This window comes from Leuresthes tenuis, unplaced genomic scaffold, assembly GCF_036924035.1.
Source record: "Leuresthes tenuis unplaced genomic scaffold, fLeuTen1.0.hap1 SCAF_23, whole genome shotgun sequence".
Lineage (NCBI taxonomy): Eukaryota > Metazoa > Chordata > Actinopteri > Atheriniformes > Atherinopsidae > Leuresthes > Leuresthes tenuis.
In genome coordinates, this window is record NW_027325377.1 from 12,244,818 (window position 1) to 12,261,266 (window position 16,449).

The 16,449-nt window shown below is 41.8% G+C and overlaps 1 non-coding gene and 1 pseudogene across 1 annotated transcript; one reads left to right on the forward strand and one right to left on the reverse strand.

Annotated features, from left to right (window-relative positions):
- Positions 1-524: 524 nt before the first annotated feature.
- Positions 525-715, reverse strand: LOC140283284 (U2 spliceosomal RNA). The gene has a single exon (XR_011909994.1). It is a non-coding gene; the product is annotated as a U2 spliceosomal RNA (small nuclear RNA).
- Positions 716-5,688: 4,973 nt separating this feature from the next.
- Positions 5,689-5,865, forward strand: LOC140283410 (U2 spliceosomal RNA; annotated as a pseudogene).
- Positions 5,866-16,449: the final 10,584 nt, after the last annotated feature.

The following is a 16,449-nucleotide window of genomic DNA, read 5'->3' on the forward strand; positions in this document are numbered from 1 at the left end:
CATACTTCTATGGTGGGATATTCACACCCACTTGCATCCGAAGACCTCCGCCCCCACTTTTGTTGATATTTAGTCGGTCATTCGCACCTTACCCACTTTTGGCAAACTATGGCCTTCTTGCAGCCAAAAACCTCTGATCTCGCTTTTGATGATGTAAGGTTGGGCATTCAGACCTTGCTTCACCTGCTTTTCACCAAATATAGTCGGACATTCACACCTTCTTGCAGCCGAACACTTCCGCTCCACCTTTTAGTTTTCTATGGGGCATTCACACCTTTTTTTTCACCGCATTTTATAAAAACACCACAGGAACACCGTATTGAGGCTTTGTTCTGACCGCTCATTCGGTGTCGCGTTTCTTTCAAGCAATTCTCCTGGTTAGCCCGCACTCGGCTCGCTCCCAGAACCGTGTTAAAGTCTACTTCGCATTCACTCTCTTTTCTCAGCAGACTAAAAGAAAGTTTCATCTTGGGCTCCCTGAAACTTCCATCCTGCACCGCTGTTTGCTTTTTCACAAGAGCAGAGGAGAGCGCACCGTTCCCAGGGGCACTACAGTACCGGGTCGATGCTTGGAGTGAACGGAGCAAGCTCCTTTTTCAACTCCTATTGATACAAATCCATTTAATATGTAGTCCTCGCATAGAGGACACATCAGACATTAAACTAATAAGAACAGATACTACACTTGATCTTAGCCAAAAGGCCGAGAAGCGATAACTGTCCACTGGTTCACGTCCGAGGGCCCTTCCTGCCACAATGCGCACTTGTAGCGGTGTTCTTTTTATGGCCATAGTGTCACTTTGCACCTCGGCCCACCCGCTGCACTGAGCACTCTTCAGCCCTTTTAAATGGTATAACTTTACACTACCGCACGCTCCAGCGAGCACCATTCAAGCAACAACTTTGCACTCCAGCTTCGAACATTGGCACAGTCGCAACAAGTAAGGCGACTCTACTCAGAGAAGTCACTCTGCACAGTAACAAGATTTCTTTTGCACAGACAGAAAGGGCTTCATCCGCAAAGGTAAAGCCTGCCAAAAATAGAAACAACTCATTAGTGCTGCTCAACGTTGTACTTTGCAGTAAAACAAAGAGCAAATCTAAAGATTCAGGAATCCGAGAATAAGCTTACTTCCATGAGTTCTTCACGATTTCGGATTTTGCTATAAAATGAATTCCTTCACTCAAACTAAATTAAAACTGCTAAACCGCTAATCTGTTACATGCAAGGCAGATGTCAAATTCACCGAAATAGGATCTAAGGGTATTTGGCCAATCGAGCTGTAGCAGCTTCGGTAAAAGAGTATAAGTTGAAGAGTTTGTGAATAAAGGTGTGCGCACACATAGTGAGTTGTAGGAAAATAGGCAGGGAGCAATGCCGGCTGGGGTATAGGTTCTTGTATGTTGTCTGACTGTTTGATTTGAATGTGTTGTGTAAGTGTCCTGTTGAATGTTACATGTTTGGGCTTTGACACGCTTCACTGTGGTTGTTAACTGTGTGGTGTGTCCTGAAATGTTATATGTTTGGGCTGTGTGACATGCTTAATGCTTTTCAGTAGCAACCCACTTATTGATATATAGCAACTGACAACATAAGAAGTCCGGACATACTTTGATAGTAGTTGTAGAAGTATCCTTATTGATAATAGATAAACTAATTCATAGTGATAGAACAGTAGATGAACAGGTGCCTGCACATGTCTCATGAAAATAAAATGGGTGTATGATTGCTGACGGCAGAGCAATACTGCCAAACTTATGAGTTCTTGTGGCAAACTTGATTCAGTGTCTTGACGTGTATACGCTGTTTCGCTGACTTGTCACAAGAAACAAAGTGTGTTTGATAAGATCCGACCATTTTATTACGGGAGGATCAGTATGTATGGATTCTGATGTGACTGATAAACTCATTCGTATCTTAAGCATAATCTAATACGTGAGACAACGCCCTGGCACACAATCAAAAAAAAAAAAAAGAGAGAGCGGTTTTGTGTCCCCACAGTCCATAATGTAGAAAAGAGAGAAAAAAAGCCTTTCTGATTTGTTGTGTGTGCTCACAGTGCAGAGTGTAGAGAAAAGAGAGAAAAGAAAGCCGTTTTGGTGTCACGGGTGTTGTGACTTACACACACACATTTCTGAATTGAGAAAGGAAATTATTTTAGAGGAAGCACTAGAGTTTAGATCCCACATTTGTTGATAGGCATTCATTTAATTTTTCTTTTAATCAGTTTTAAAGTGAATACTAACTGAGAAATGAAAAAGGTGAAGAGTTTAGAAGCTTGGTTCAAGAGCAAAACTTGGTTTATGATCAGCTGAGTCTCTAAACAGAACAGCAAAGGGCTTCATCGAACATTTAAAAAAGATTCAGATTGTTAGAATATCCAGAATTTATAGGAATGGTGGTGATTACTCTTATTTTCTAGAATGGAAATAACTGCACCATGTCTGTTTTATGAATTTAAGGGGCTAAAAAGTTTTGTTCTCGTTTTTCTATGATTAACCGAATGTATGTGAGAGTCCAAACAGACAGAAGGGTTACGGCCGAGCGCTGGACCTTCCAAAAAAGATGAGACAGGCTGGACCCGTGCCATACTAGTTAAGGCCTGCCTGTGGATAACAGGTTCTTTAAACTCTCACACACACAAACTCACACACGTTCGCACACATACACCCATACACACACACATTCTTGAACTTGCTGCAAGATTAAACCTTTGCATTAACTGACTCCAGCAACTCTGAGTCTCATTGAGAGACTTTTCTCAACAATTGGGTCCTCAAACCAGATCTCAACGTTTTTTCCGCTGTCCAGGGTCGGAGCTGAAACCGTGCACGGGGGAGTCCAGTACTCCTAATGAAAGACCCCCTGCTGAATTGCGGTAATTAGGGGCCAGTGTCCACTGAAAGGGGGAAAAAGGGACGAGATCGTACTTTTGAATCAATGGCCAGAAGCCATTGGCAGTGCAGGCATCAACAATAATGGTGTTATTTCACCCATTAACACTTAAGGTACCTCATGCAGTGGCTGTGATATGGTTACTTAACAAAATATCTTTACCAGACATCTCTCCTACATAACAGTTCTTCTTTCACAGCCACACCTTGTTGTCGAGAGATGTGCTACACTTAATCCATCCACACTGCTACCTACCCCACAGATGGAAAGCCAGAAATAACCATCAGTGTTTTACCCAGGCCAGACTTAACTGATATACGTTATGAAAATGCAGAAATAACTATATTTATTCAACAGATCAAGGAAAAAAACCCTGATGGCACAAATGCTACAGGATTTGCAGTAGTAACAGAAACTGAAGTTTTCTTAAAACAACCACTACCAAAAAATTACTCTGTTCAAGCAGTCGAATTGGTAGCTTTAACTGAAGCTTGTAAATTAAATAACAAAAAGGTTGTTAACGTTTACACTGACAGTCAGTATGCCTTCTCAACTGTACATGTGTTAACACAGCATTGGAAAAACAGGTATGTTGACATCCACAGCTAAATGTATAAACTACAAATATTTTAGCATTATTAGATGTTATTCAATTGCCATCTACAATAGACTCGTATGAATGACCGGAAGGAAAACCATACTGCCAAAGAATTTGTTTAAATATGCTGCAGTATTGAGCCACGGACCATGTCATGTCTCAACAGGAGGGATGGAAGCAATAATGAACCAGGTTTTTACAGCATATGGTTTTACTAATTATTAAAAACATTTTTTTAGAATAAATAAATGAATAAAGTTTTGTCTAGCAGGTCAAATATGTGCAAAATACATTCCACAGGGCAATCTAAGACCAAAACGAAGATAATTCCCTAAGCCAGTGTATCTTTTTCAACATATTTGTTTGGATTTCATTATTTCATTATTTTGTAGATTTCATTGAACTAAATTAATGTTAAGGGAAACGATTCTGCTCAGTGACAACAGAGGTTTTTACCAAATGGTCTGAAATATTTCCATGTGCACAAGCAGATGCACTCTCAGTAGCAAAATCACGCGTAAAATAACTCATTTCTAGATTTGAAATTCCTGAAAAGATCTTCAGTGATAATTTGACACACTTTGTAAACAATGTCATCTCACTGATGGCAAAGAACTTAAAATAGACCTTAGAAACCACTGTGATATAGAAGGTTTCGCTAACACATTGAAATTGTTTTACTATTTACATATGCATGTGCAGTGAAGAATTGCTTGCTGCTGATAAATGCAAAGAAGAACAGCTTACACATAAATGCTCACATATAGGCTGCTGAATGCAATGAAGACCTGCTTATCCAGTAAAGTTCAATGTCAATGTGTAATATTCAATTAGGATTTGCAAAACAGTGAAGTTAAACAATGAATGGGTCCATAGTCGGTATGAGAAGACTACAGGAATATTTACCTGGGTGTACGTTCAAACAGAGATGAGAAAATTGCAATAAATTATTGTTTGTTTGTTTGTTAGTATGTATATGAATGTTATGTGTATAAACTGTGTTGAGTTGTAGTTACTCAGTAGTGTCTCAGTGAAACAACCGACGGGGGAAGCCTTGCGGTGACAACAAAAGCAGTGTTTTACTGATCAGTCAAGTTGCTCCGGTGTACTCCATACAAACTGGTTGGCTACTGAAGGGATAGAAAATGGGGAATACTTGTTTTAAAGCAAACAAGGAATTAGATGGGAAAAATACATGTTTTAACGGGACCCAGACAATATTAAATACTCAGACAGATGGGAGAAGAAGTGTAGTTTTGTAGGAAATCACAAAATTATTACATAAAATGAGTGAAATCAATTGAAGAATGCCTTTCTGAAGAGCTGTTTACCACAGATGAGCAGCTTTGCGACCAAGCACATTGTAGATCGCTTTACTGCCAAAATGATCTAGTTTAATGGATTGGTTTAGACATGCATAACAGCATTTTAAGAACAAAGAGAGAAACAAAAAGGGACAACGCTTCATGGTGGAAGGTGATGTATAAATAACTGTGTATATGATGAAGGAGAGACCATTTGAGCAGCACAGCCATTTCGCAGCACAGGGACAGCAGTCCAAGTTAAAGGATCTCCCATGTGGTATCACCTGTCACACTGTGTCAAGGCATCAAAAGAAGAAAAAATCACCAAACTCAAGGACAAAGAGACGAAGACTCCGGTGAACGAAGAGAGAGGACTTACAAACCAGAAATACAAAAGGATGCTCGATATCAAGATCCAGAAGAAGAGGCTAACAATGCCACGAACACTTACGATGCTGGGAATGATGCCAGCAATGAACAGAGAAGAAGATTCAGTGTCATCAATCTGCAACACGTGCCTCTAATGAGGGGGTGAATATAGAATCCTCAACGATTACAACGTCTCTGGGAACTGTGACAACAACAAGGTTTAAACCATTTTGATATATATTGTAACCTATTGGCTAAGGAATAGTGCTGAAAATGAGGTAAATCTAATCCACCACTGTCCTTGGTCTTCTGTAGGGTTTTTAAACTAATACGTGGTGGTTTGTTTTTCCACAGAAATTTGGAGATGCATGAATCTAGTGACTTAAACCAAGTAGCAGATGGTTTTATGGGGATCATTGAGAACAAATAGTTAACTTTTGGTAGTATCATCATTTTAATGGTTGTAACTCTCCCCATAAGTGATATAGGTAAGGACTTCCAACGAGAGAGATCGTCCTCTACTCTCTTTACTAATTGCACATAATCCATCTGTACTTATCAGTTTAATATGTGATATGTCTATGCAAGGACTACATATTAAATGGATTTTTATCAATAGGAGTTGAAAAAGGAGCTTGCTCCGTTCACTCCAAGCATCGACCCGGTACTGCAGTGCCGCTGGGAACGGTGCGCTCTCCTCTGCTCTTGTGAAAAAGCTAACAGCGGTGCAGGATGGAAGTTTCTTTTAGTCTGCTGAGAAAAGAGAGTGAATGCGAAGTAGACTTTAACACGGCTCTGGGAGCGAGCCGAGTGCGGGCTAACCAGGAGAAATGCTTGAAAGAAACGCGACACCGAATGAGCGGTCAGAACAAAGCCTCAATACGGTGTTCCTGTGGTGTTTTTATAAAATGCGGTGAAAAAAAAGGTGTGAATGCCCCATAGAAAACTAAAAGGTGGAGCGGAAGTGTTCGGCTGCAAGAAGGTGTGAATGTCCGACTATATTTGGTGAAAAGCAGGTGAAGCAAGGTCTGAATGCCCAACCTTACATCATCAAAAGCGAGATCAGAGGTTTTTGGCTGCAAGAAGGCCATAGTTTGCCAAAAGCGGGTAAGGTGCGAATGACCGACTAAATATCAACAAAAGTGGGGGCGGAGGTCTTCGGATGCAAGTGGGTGTGAATATCCCACCATACAAGTATGGTGGAGAGGAAGCTGTGAATGGCCGACCATAGTTTGCAAAAAGCAGGTGAGAAAAGGTGCGAATGTCCAACCATACATGATCGAAACAGGGTGTTTGGCTGCGACAAGGTGTGAATGTCCACCCTTAATTAATGAAAAGCGGGCAACAAGTAGGTTCGAATGCCATACCATACATCATCAAAAGCAGGAGTGGATGTGTTCGGCTACAAGAAGGTTTGAATGTCCGAGCATAGTTTGTAAAAAGCGGGTAAGAAAAGGTTCGAATGCCCGAACATACACCATCAAAAGAGGGAGCGGAGGTGTTCCGCTGTAAGACGGTGTGAATGTCCGACCATAGTTGGTAAAAAGTGGGTATGAAAAGGTGCGAATGCCCAAATTCGGCTGCAAAAAACTGTGTTCGGCTGCAAAAAGGTGTGAATGTTCGACTAAAGTTTGTAAGACAAGGTTCGAATGCCTGACAATGTATGATCAAAAGCGGGAGTGGAGGTGTTCAGCTGCAAGAAGGTCTAAATGTCCATAATTAATTGCTAGAAAACATGAAAGAAAATTTTCGAAAATCAATCCGCACATGATCATAAGTGGGAGAGGAGGTGTTCAGCTGCAAGAAGGTGTGAATATCCTACCATAATTGCTGAAAAATGTGTTAGAAACGGTAAGAATCCCGGACCATACCTCATCAAAAGCTAGAGAGGTGGTGTTCGGCTACAAGTAGGTGTGAATGTCTGACTAAAGTTCAAATATATTAACAAAAGCGGGAGGAGAGGTCTTCGGATGAGTGGTTGAGAATTTCCAACCATAATCTATAAAATGCGGTGAAAAAAAAGGTGTGATAGAAACCTAAAAGGTGGAGCGGAAGTGTTCGGCTGCAAGAAGGTGTGAATGTCCATCTATAGTTGGTGAAAAGCAGGAAAAGCAAGGTCTGAATGCCCAATCTTACATCATCAAAAGCGAGATCAGAGGTGTTTGGCGGCAAGAAAACAGGTAAGGTGTGAATGACCGACTAAATATCAACAAAAGTGGGGGCGGAGATCTTCGGATGCAAGTGGGTGTGAATATCCCACCATACAAGTATGGTGGAGAGGAAGCTGTGAATGGCCGACCATAGTTTGCAAAAAGCGGGTGAGAAAAGGTGCGAATGTCCAACCATACATGATCAAAAGAGGGAGCGGAGGTGTTTGGCTGTGACAAGGTGTGAATGTCCACCCATAATTAATGAAAAGCGGGCAACAAGTAGGTTCGAATGCCCAACCATACATCAACAAAAGCAGGAGTGGATGTGTTTGGATACAAGAAGGTTTGAATGTCCGAGCATAGTTTGTAAAAAGCGGGTAAGAAAAGGTGCGAATGCCCGACAAAGTATGATCAAAAGAGGGAGTGGAGGTTTTCGGCTACAAGGTTTGAATGTACGACCATAGTTTGTAAAAAGCGGGTAAGTAAAGGTGCGAATGCCCGAACATACACCATCAAAAGAGGGAGCGGAGGTGTTTCACTGCAAGAAGGTGTGAATGTCCGAGCATAGTTTGTAAAAAGTGGGTAAGAAAAGGTTCGAATGCCATAACATACACCATCAAAAGAGGGAGCGGAGGTGTTCCGCTGTAAGAAGGTGTGAATGTCCGACCATAGTTGGTAAAAAGCGGGTAAGAAAAGGCTAAAATACCCAACTCTACACAATCAATAGCGGGAGCGGAGTTGTTCGGCTAAAAGAAGGTATGAAAGTCCGACCATGGTTTGTAAAAAGCGGGTAAGAAAAGGTTCGAATGCCAAAATATACACCATCAAAAGCGGAAGCCGAGGTGTTCGGCTGCAAGTAGGTGTGAATGTCAGATCATAATTTGTAAAAAGCTGATGAGAAAGGTGTGAATGACCAACAATAATTGCTGAAAAATGTGTTAGAAAAGGTAAGAATGCCGGACCATTCATCATCAAAAGCGGGAGAAGAGGTGTTCGGCTGCAAGAAGCTGTGAATGTCCAGCCATAATAACTCAAAAACGGGTAAGAAAAGGTAGTATTGCCAGACCATAAATGATCAAAACAGGGAGCGGAGGTGTTCCGCTGTAAGAAGGTGTGAATGTCCCACCATAATTGGTAAAAAGCGGGTAAGAAAAGGGTAAAATACCCGACTGTACACAATCAATAGCGGGAGCGGAGTTGTTTGGCTACTAAAAGGTGTGAAAGTCCGACCATGGTTTGTAAAAAGCGGGTAAGAAAAGTTGCGAATGCCGGACAATGTATGATCAAAAGAGGGAACGGAGGTTTTCGGCTGCAAGAAGGTCTAAATGTCCAACCATAATTTGTAAAAACCGGGGAAGAAAAGGCTCGAATGCCCGACTATACACCATCAAAAGCGGGAGCGGAGGTGTTCAGCTGCAAGAAGGTCTGAATGTCCATCAATAATTGCTAGAAAACATGAAAAAAAATGTTCGAATATCCAACCGCACATGATCATAAGTGGGAGAGGAGGTGTTCAGCTGCAAGAAGGTGTGAATGTCCACCCATAATTCCTCAAAAATGGGTAAAAAAAAAGGTGCGAATGCCCAACCATACATCATCAAAAGCAGGACTGGATGTGTTCGGCTACAAGAAGGTTTGAATGTCCGAGCATAGTTTGTAAAAAGCGGGTAAGAAAAGGTTCGAATGCCCGAACCTACACCATCAAAAGAGGGAGCGGAGGTGTTCCGCCATAAGAAGGTGTGAATGTCCGACCGTAGTTGGTAAAAAGCGGGTAAGAAAAGGTTAAAATACCCGACTGTACACAATCAATAGCGGGAAGGGATGTGTTCGGCTACAAGAAAGTGTGAAAGTCCAACCATGTTTTGTAAAAAGTGGTTAAGAAAAGGTGCGAATGCCCGACAATGTATGATCAAAAGAGGGAGCGGAGGTTTTCGGCTGCAAGAAGGTCTGAATGTCCAACCATAATTTGTAAAAACCGGGGAAGAAAAGGCTCGAAAGCCCGACTATACATCATCAAAAGCGGGAGCGGAGGTGTTCAGCTGCAAGAAGGTCTCAATGTCCATCAATAATTGCTAGAAAACATGAAAGAAAATTTTCGAATATCAAACTGCACATGATCATATGCGGGAGAGGAGGTGTTCAGCTGCAAGATGGTGTGAATGTCCACCCATAATTCCTGAAAAATGGGTAAAAAAAAGGTGCGAATGCCCAACCATACAACATCAAAAGCAGGTGTGAATGTCAGATCATAATTTGCAAAAACCTGATGAGAAATGGTGAGAATGCCCGACTATACACCATCAAATGCGGGAGCGGAGGTGTTCGGCTGTGAGTAGGTGTGAATGTCCGACCATACTTGCTGAAAAATATGACAAAGCAGTTTTCATTTGGTTTGAGTGAAGGAATTCATTTTCTATCAAAATCCGAAATTGTGTAGAACTCGTGGAAATAAGTTTATTCTCGGATTCCTAAAGGTTTAGTGTTGTTCTTTGGTATACTGCAAAGTAATACTTTCTATTTTGTTGAAACCGATTCAGACATGGATAAATATGAAGGACAAAGCAGTTTTAACTTGGTTTGAGTGAAGGAATTCATTTTATATCAAAATCCAAAATTGTGTAGAACTGGTGAAAAGAAGCTTATTCTCGGATTCCTAAAGGTTTAGTGTTGTTCGTTGGTATACTGCAAAGTAATACTTTCTTTTTTGTTGAAACCTATTCAGACATGGATAAATATTAAGGACAAAGCAGTTTTAACTTGGTTTGAGTGAAGGAATTCATTTTATATCAAAATCCGAAATTGTGTAGAACTGGTGATAAGAAGCTTATTTTCGGATTTCTAAAGGTTTAGTGTTGTTCTTTGGTATACTGCAAAGTAATACTTTCTTTTTTGTTGAAACCTATTCAGACATGGATAAATATGAAGGACAAAAGCAGTTTTAACTTGGTTTGAGTGAACGAATTCATTTTATATCAAAATCCGAAATTGTGTAGAACTCGTCAATCGACGCTTATTCTCGGATTCCTGAAAAGGTTTAGAGTTGTTCTTTCCTATCCTGCAAAGTACAACGTTCTTTTTTGTTTAAAGCTATTTAGACATGAATAAATATGAAGGACAAAGCAGTTTTAACTTGGTTTGAGTGAAGGCATTCATTTTATATCAAAATCCGAAATTGTGTAGAACTCGTGAAAAGAAGATTATTCTCGGATTCCTAAAGGTTTAGTGTTGTTCTTTCCTATCCTGCAAAGTACAACGTTCTTTTTTGTTTAAAGCTATTATGACATGGATAAATATGAAGGACAAAGCAGTTTTAACTTAATCGGTTTCAACAAAATAGAAAGTATTACTTTGCAGTATACCAAAGAACAACACTAAACCTTTAGGAATCCGAGAATAAACTTATTTCCACGAGTTCTACACAATTTCGGATTTTGATATAAAATGAATTCCTTCACTCAAACCAAGTTAAAACTGCTTTTTCCTTGATATTTATCCATGTCTGAATCCGTTTCAACAAAATAAAAAGTATTACTTTGCAGTATACCAAAGAACAACACTAAACCTTTAGGAATCCGAGAATAAACTTATTTCCACGAGTTCTACACAATTTCGGATTTCTATATAAAATGAAATCCTTCACTCAAACCAAGTGAAAACTGCTTTGTCATATTTTTCAGCAAGTATGGTCGGACATTCACACCTACTCACAGCCGAACACCTCCGCTCCCGCATTTGATGGTGTATAGTCGGGCATTCTCACCATTTCTCATCAGGTTTTTGCAAATTATGATCTGATATTCACACCTGCTTTTGATGATGTATGGTTGGGCATTCGCACCTTTTTTTACCCATTTTTCAGGAATTATGGGTGGACATTCACACCTTCTTGCAGCTAAACACCTCCGCTCCCACTTATGATCATGTGCGGTTTGATATTCGAAAATTTTCTTTCATGTTTTCTAGCAATTATTGATGGACATTCAGACCTTCTTGCAGCTGAACCCCTCTGCTCCCGCTTTTGATGGTGTATAGTCGGGCTTTCGAGCCTTTTCTTCCCCGGTTTTTACAAATTATGGTTGGACATTCAGACCTTCTTTTAGCCGAAAACCTCCGCTCCCTCTTTTGATCATACATTGTCGGGCATTCGCACCTTTTCTTACCCGCTATTTACAAAACATGGTCGGACTTTCACACCTTCTTGTAGCCGAACACATTCGCTCCCGCTATTGATTGTGTACAGTCGGGTATTTTAACCTTTTCTTACCCACTTTTTAGCAACTACGGTCGGACATTCACACCTTCTTATGGCGGAACACCTCCGCTCCCTCTTTTGATTGTGTATGTTCGGGCATTCAAACCTTTTCTTACCCGCCTTTTACAAACTATGGTCGGACATTCAAACCTTCTTGTGGCCGAACACATCCACTTCTGCTTGTGATGATGTATAGTTGGGCATTCACACCTTTTCTTACCCATTTCTCAGTAATTATTGGTGGACATTCAGACCTTCTTGCAGCTGAACACCTCTGCTCCCGCTTTTGATGGTGTATAGTCGGGCTTTCGAGGCTTTTCTTCAACGGTGTTTACAAATTATGGTTGGAAATTCAGACCTTGCAGCCGAACACCTCCGCTCCCTCTTTTGATCATACATTGTCGGGCATTCGCACCTTGTCTTACCCGCGTTTTACAAACCATGGTCGGACTTTCACACCTTCTTGTAGCCGAACAACTCCGCTCCCGCTATTGATTGTGTACAGTCGGGTATTTTAACCTTTTCTTACCCGCTTTTTACCAATTATGGTCGGACATTCACACCGTCTTACAGCGGAACACCTCCGCTCCCAAATTTGATGGTGTATGTTCGAGCATTCGAACTTTTTCTTACCCACTTTTTACAAGCTATGGTCGGACATTCAAACCTTCTTGTAGCAGAACACATCCACTTCTTCTTTTGATGATGTATGGTTGGGCATTCGCACCTTTTCTTACCCATTTTTCAGGAATTATGGGTGGAAATTCACACCTACTTGCAGTCGAACAGCTCTGCTCCCACTTTTGATTATGTTTGGTTGGATATTCGAACCTTTTCTTAACTGCTTTTTACAAACTTTGGTCGGATGTTCACACCTTCTTGCAGCCAAACACCTCCGCTTCCGCTTATGATGGTATATATTCGGGCATTCGAACCTTTTCTTACCCGCTTTTTACCAACTATGGTCGGACATTCGCACCATCTTACAGCGGAACACCTCCGCTCCCTCTTTTGATCATACATTGTCGGGCATTCGCACCTTTTCTTACCCGCTTTTTACAAACTATGCTCGGACATTCAAACCTTCTTGTAGCCAAACACATCCACTCCTGCTTTTGTTGATGTATGGTTGGGCATTCGAACCTACTTGTTGCCCGCTTTTCATTAATTATGGGTGGACATTCACACCTACTTGCAGCCGAACACCTCGGCTTCCGCTTTTGATGGTGTGTATTTTTGCATTCGAACCTTTTCTTACCCGCTTTTTACAAACCATGGTCGGACTTTCACACCTTCTTTTAGCCGAACAACTCCGCTCCCGCTATTGATTGTGTAGAGTCGGGTATTTTAACCTTTTCTTACCCGCTTTTTACCAACTATGGTCGGACATTCACACCTTCTTACAGCGGAAAACCTCCGCTCCCTCTTTTGATGGTGTATGTTCTGGCATTCGAACCTTTTCTTACCCACTTTTTACAAACTATGCTCGGACATTCACACCTTCTTGCAGCGAAACACCTCCGCTCCCTCTTTTGATTGTGTATGTTCGGGCATTCAAACCTTTTCTTACCCGCCTTTTACAAACTATGGTCGGACATTCAAACCTTCTTGTGGCCGAACACATCCACTTCTGCTTGTGATGATGTATGGTTGGGCATTCACACCTTTTCTTACCCATTTCTCAGTAATTATTGGTGGACATTCAGACCTTCTTGCAGCTGAACACCTCTGCTCCCGCTTTTGATGGTGTATAGTCGGGCTTTCGAGGCTTTTCTTCAACGGTGTTTACAAATTATGGTTGGAAATTCAGACCTTGCAGCCGAACACCTCCGCTCCCTCTTTTGATCATACATTGTCGGGCATTCGCACCTTGTCTTACCCGCTTTTTACAAACCATGGTCGGACTTTCACACCTTCTTGTAGCCGAACAACTCCGCTCCCGCTATTGATTGTGTACAGTCGGGTATTTTAACCTTTTCTTACCCGCTTTTTACCAATTATGGTCGGACATTCACACCGTCTTACAGCGGAACACCTCCGCTCCCAAATTTGATGGTGTATGTTCGAGCATTCGAACTTTTTCTTACCCACTTTTTACAAGCTATGGTCGGACATTCAAACCTTCTTGTAGCAGAACACATCCACTTCTTCTTTTGATGATGTATGGTTGGGCATTCGCACCTTTTCTTACCCATTTTTCAGGAATTATGGGTGGAAATTCACACCTACTTGCAGTCGAACAGCTCTGCTCCCACTTTTGATTATGTTTGGTTGGATATTCAAACCTTTTCTTAACTGCTTTTTACAAACTTTGGTCGGACGTTCACACCTTCTTGCAGCCGAACACCTCCGCTTCCGCTTATGATGGTATATATTCGGGCATTCGAACCTTTTCTTACCCGCTTTTTACCAACTATGGTCGGACATTCGCACCATCTTACAGCGGAACACCTCCGCTCCCTCTTTTGATGGTGTATTTTCGGGCATTCGCACCTTTTCTTACCCGCTTTTTACAAACTATGGTTGGACATTCAAACCTTCTTGTAGCCAAACACATCCACTCCTGCTTTTGTTGATGTATGGTTGGGCATTCGAACCTACTTGTTGCCCGCTTTTCATTAATTATGGGTGGACATTCAGACCTACTTGCTGCCGAACACCTCGGCTTCCGCTTTTGATGGTGTATATTTTTGCATTCGAACCTTTTCTTACCCGCTTTTTACAAACCATGGTCGGACTTTCACACCTTCTTTTAGCCGAACAACTCCGCTCCCGCTATTGATTGTGTAGAGTCGGGTATTTTAACCTTTTCTTACCCGCTTTTTACCAACTATGGTTGGACATTCACACCTTCTTACAGCGGAACACCTCCGCTCCCTCTTTTGATGGTGTATGTTCGGGCATTCAAACCTTTTCTTACCCGCCTTTTACAAACTATGCTCGGACATTCAAACCTTCTTGTGGCCGAACACATCCACTTCTGCTTTTGATGATGTATAGTTGGGCATTCACACCTCTTCTTACCCATTTTTCAGTAATTATTGGTGGACATTCAGACCTTCTTGCAGCTGAACACCTCTGCTCCCGCTTTTGATGGTGTATAGTCGGGCTTTCGAGGCTTTTCTTCAACGGTGTTTACAAATTATGGTTGGAAATTCAGACCTTGCAGCCGAACACCTCCGCTCCCTCTTTTGATCATACATTGTCGGACATTCGCACCTTGTCTTACCCGCGTTTTACAAACCATGGTCGGACATTCACAGCTTGCTCTCCACCATATTTGTATGGTGGGATATCCACACCCACTTGCATCCGAAGACCTCCGCCCCCACTTTTGTTGATATTTAGTCGGTCATTCACACCTTACCCGTTTTCTTGCAGCCAAACACCTCTGATCTCGCTTTTGATGATGTAAGATTGGGCATTCAGACCTTGCTTTTCCTGCTTTTCACCAACTATAGACGGACATTCACACCTTCTTGCAGCCGAACACTTCCGCTCCACCTTTTAGGTTTCTATCACACCTTTTTTTTCACCGCATTTTATAGATTATGGTTGGAAATTCTCAACCACTCATCCGAAGACCTCTCCTCCCGCTTTTGTTAATATATTTGAACTTTAGTCAGACATTCACACCTACTTGCAGCCGAACACCACCTCTCTAGCTTTTGATGATGTATGGTCCGGCATTCTTACCGTTTCTAACACATTTTTCAGCAATTATGGTAGGACATTCACACCTTCTTGCAGCTGAACACCTCCTCTCCCACTTATGATCATGTGCAGATTGATTTTCGAAAATTTTCTTTCATGTTTTCTAGCAATTAATGATGGACATTTAGACCTTCTTGCAGCTGAACACCTCCGCTCCCGCTTTTGATCATACATTGTCAGGCATTCGAACCTTGTCTTACAAACTTTAGTCAAACATTCACACCTTTTTGCAGCCGAACACAGTTTTTTTCAGCCGAACTTGGGCATTCGAACCTTTTCATACCCACTTTTTACCAACTATGGTCGGACATTCAAACCTTCTTGTAGCCGAACACATCCAGTCCTGCTTTTGATGATGTATGTTCAGGCATTCGAACCTTTTCTTACCAGCTTTTTACAAACTATGCTCGGACATTCAAACCTTCTTGTAGCCGAACACATCCACTTCTGCTTGTGATGATGTATGGTATGGCATTCGAACCTACTTGTTGCCCGCTTTTCATTAATTATGGGTGGACATTCACACCTTGTCGCAGCCAAACACCTCCGCTCCCTGTTTTGATCATGTATGGTTGGACATTCGCACCTTTTCTCACCCGCTTTTTGCAAACTATGGTCGGCCATTCACAGCTTCCTCTCCACCATACTTCTATGGTGGGATATTCACACCCACTTGCATCCGAAGACCTCCGCCCCCACTTTTGTTGATATTTAGTCGGTCATTCGCACCTTACCCACTTTTGGCAAACTATGGCCTTCTTGCAGCCAAAAACCTCTGATCTCGCTTTTGATGATGTAAGGTTGGGCAGTCAGACCTTGCTTCACCTGCTTTTCACCAAATATAGTCGGACATTCACACCTTCTTGCAGCCGAACACTTCCGCTCCACCTTTTAGTTTTCTATGGGGCATTCACACCTTTTTTTTCACCGCATTTTATAAAAACACCACAGGAACACCGTATTGAGGCTTTGTTCTGACCGCTCATTCGGTGTCGCGTTTCTTTCAAGCAATTCGCCTGGTTAGCCCGCACTCGGCTCGCTCCCAGAGCCGTGTTAAAGTCTACTTCGCATTCACTCTCTTTTCTCAGCAGACTAAAAGAAAGTTTCATCTTGGGCTCCCTGAAACCTCCATCCTGCACCGCTGTTTGCTTTTTCACAAGAGCAGA